This window comes from Oryzias melastigma, unplaced genomic scaffold (genome assembly GCF_002922805.2).
Source record: "Oryzias melastigma strain HK-1 unplaced genomic scaffold, ASM292280v2 sc00246, whole genome shotgun sequence".
Taxonomy (NCBI): domain Eukaryota; kingdom Metazoa; phylum Chordata; class Actinopteri; order Beloniformes; family Adrianichthyidae; genus Oryzias; species Oryzias melastigma.
Genome location: NW_023416888.1, coordinates 177,427 through 180,528, shown reverse-complemented (window position 1 = coordinate 180,528; position 3,102 = coordinate 177,427). Strand labels below are relative to the sequence as shown.

The window sequence follows — 3,102 nt, the reverse complement described above, 5'->3', positions numbered from 1 at the left end:
GCAAGATGCTGGAAATTTTTTACCAGTCTGTTGTGGCCAGCACGTTATTCTTCGCTGTGGTCTGCTGGGGGGGTAGCATAGCTGCCAATGACACGAAGAAGCTGAACAAACTTATTAGGAAAGCTGGCTCTGTACTTTGATGTAAAATGGAAACTTTTGAAGCAGTGATGGAGAGGAGGACCTTGATCAAACTCGTATCCATCATGGATAATCCTCAGCACCCTCTTCATCCTGCGCTTGACAAACAGCGGAGTGTTTTTTCTAAGAGGCTAAGGCAACTCCGCTGCCACACCAACCGCTACAGGAGATCTTTCCTGCCTCATTCTATCGGACTATATAACTCTTCACCCTTGTGTCGCAGATAAACCCACTGGATCTCTGTCTGGAAAGCTGTAAAAAATTTTTGGTGCTCCCTTAATTTTCTTAATTTTTTAATCTTTGTATTTTTTTACTTTTTATTATTCACTATTGTTTGTCTGACTGGTTGCTTCTTTTTAATGAGTCTGTATACAGTGCTGCTGCAACGTGCAAATTTCCCTCGAGGGATCAATAAAGTATCTTTATCTTATCTTATTATCTTATTTGGGTTGCCGACCCCTGGGCTAGAACCTTCACCCAGTAGTGTTGTCTAGAAAATTCTTGAGGGTATACTCTGATTTTTCCTCCATATCCCAGACTCTCGCCTTTCTGGAGAAACATCTTTCCTAAAGCAACCCTTCCAGAAAAGCAGCTCTAGCGTCCACACGCAAAAATTAGAATGTTCATCAATGTCCTTATATTGATCAGCATTCAGTAAATGGACATGTATTGTTTATACATAAATATGTTGTAAGAAACACAAGAGGTCTTCAAGTAATTAAAAGTTTGGCCTTATTAATCTGTTAAATCTGTTAAATCATGGGTACCCACAATTTACAGATCTCGGCCTCCAAATCTGTTTTTGTTCCACAAAAGGCCTCTGTTTTTCTGAATAACTTTATACGTGACCATTGGCCAAAACATTTAAATTAATTTGATGGTCACATTTGATAAAATCAGGGCCTGAAATAAATTTTGTTAAAACGAGGGAGTCCCCCTTTGCTTGCTTGTCATGGGGGATTTCTACACTTTGGGGGGAATATTACTTGTGAACTTGGCTACAGATATACATGTAGCCCAGCTCATATCTCAGCATAATACATAGCTTTAATTTGATGTATTCTCCCCTCTGTATGGTCGTAATAATGTGTGGCTGTTTTTCTTGAGTTCATGCTCTTTTCCTGTTTTGACCCTAACAACACAGGGTTATCAATCAATCAAAATCCTTTATCACTCCCACAAAGGTCATGGGCAGGGGAGGAATGGAGGTTTCCATGACAACTGGCTCATTTTCTCACACCTTCAGCGGATTGTTTTGGTACAGTCGGGGGGGCTCCTGATTAGAGATGTTTGTTTACTCGCAGACAGACACAGCTTCTGTCTGCCTGCTGAAGTCCAGGTGCTGCGTTATGGCGGAGAAATTCACAGATCTGGCCAATTTTCTTGATTCCCTCCAAGTCGAGCCGACACTCGCTCCATGATGGTTTCCAGCCTTTCAATGGAGACTTCGATGCGATACACGCGGGCAGACAGAGCATCGATCTTGGCCTCCAGTCCATTCAATTTCTCAGTCTGAGTCTGTACGTCTCTCTGTGTCCAAGTGCAAAGCACTCCCAGTCCGCCTTTGTCTGAGAGCCACTTCGCCACGTTCCGGTACATCCAGGTTCCACAATATATATTTTTAATCGTAAAAGTGTCCCCAGTGGTCTTCTAACTATGATTATGTTGTTTTTAGACAAATTTTAAGAATTAATTCTTAAATGAAACTATAACTTATATTTCAATCCAACCTGTGATTATTTCAAAGATTAAATGAATAAATGCGTGAGACATTTCATGCCTCATTGATTTGTGCGCACTGTGCAGGAAGCCCGTTAGTTACAGGGGCAGGTGTGTGCTGTTTGCACGCAGCCTGGCTGATAAAAATGAGAGCATTTGAATATCAGAGTGTAGTTTGTGTGGATATCTCATGGGCACATACAGATCACGTGCACATTCTGTGCGTAAAGCATTTGGCGTGGGCAGGAACCCATGGAGGCAGTGCGAGCACCTCAGCAATGACTAAAGAATGACAGCATCCTTTCAAATAGGATACTTCATGATACATTCACCACACGCACGACAGTCGCATGTTTCACTTTCATGACGTCCCTTAAAGACGACAAACGAGCCTACAGGGAACTGAAAGACACGCTTGCGCTCACCTTGAGATGTGGCTGCACTTGTCTGCATTGTGGACTTGGAAAACCCCAAAACTTATAGCCGTGAATGGGATGCATGTACAATGTTTTAATGAAGCGAGTGCGGCTCTTTGAGGGGCTGCACGCACATGCATGTAAACAAAGATCGCTACTCATTGTAATTGAATCACCACAGTCTCTATAAATTCTGCGAATATTTATTCAGCCTCAACAAATGGAAAAAAAAGGGTAAAAAGTAACTTTAATTGTGTTTCAGAAACAGAGATGTGGCGTGAGAGTATAAGAAACCAATCAAATGCGTGAGTCTTATGGCCAATGCGTGAGAGTTGGCAGCTTGAATTATTTATCATAAAAAAACAAACTGATTATTTCCCAAATCGTGGCATATGTACGCATTTTACTGAGACTGGGCTGATTGTACAAGTCATTGTTGAAGCCTTTGAGGGAGAACCATTCCAACATTTGATTCTGTCAGCGGTCCTTTGGGATTTACTTACATTTATTCATTTTAGTCGAGATAAAAGGAGCATTTGGGTGACGTCGCTGACCCCCTCGTGCGCGTCTCTTCACATGCGCTGCCAGGTTACAGTCTGATCAGATGCACGTGAGAAGCGCGTTCAGCGGTATTTAAAATAAATAACCATCCTAACAAGTGAACATCTGGATCTTTTTCTGTTTGAAAATACGACCAGGTCCTTTCAAGTTTGTCTCGCGCTCCTCAGACGGCTGCGTCTAACTCAGGCTGAAGCTGGAAAAGTGCGGCGAAGATGAAACTTTGGTTGGTGATTTTATGCGCATATATGGAACTTATAATTCATAAGCT

At 42.1% G+C, this 3,102-nt stretch overlaps 1 protein-coding gene across 1 annotated transcript in view; it reads left to right on the top strand.

Annotated features, from left to right (window-relative positions):
- The window catches only part of appl1 (adaptor protein, phosphotyrosine interaction, PH domain and leucine zipper containing 1), a gene marked incomplete at its 5' end in the record, with an annotated part of 21,061 nt that overhangs the window by 1,142 nt on the left and 16,817 nt on the right, over window positions 1–3,102 (top strand).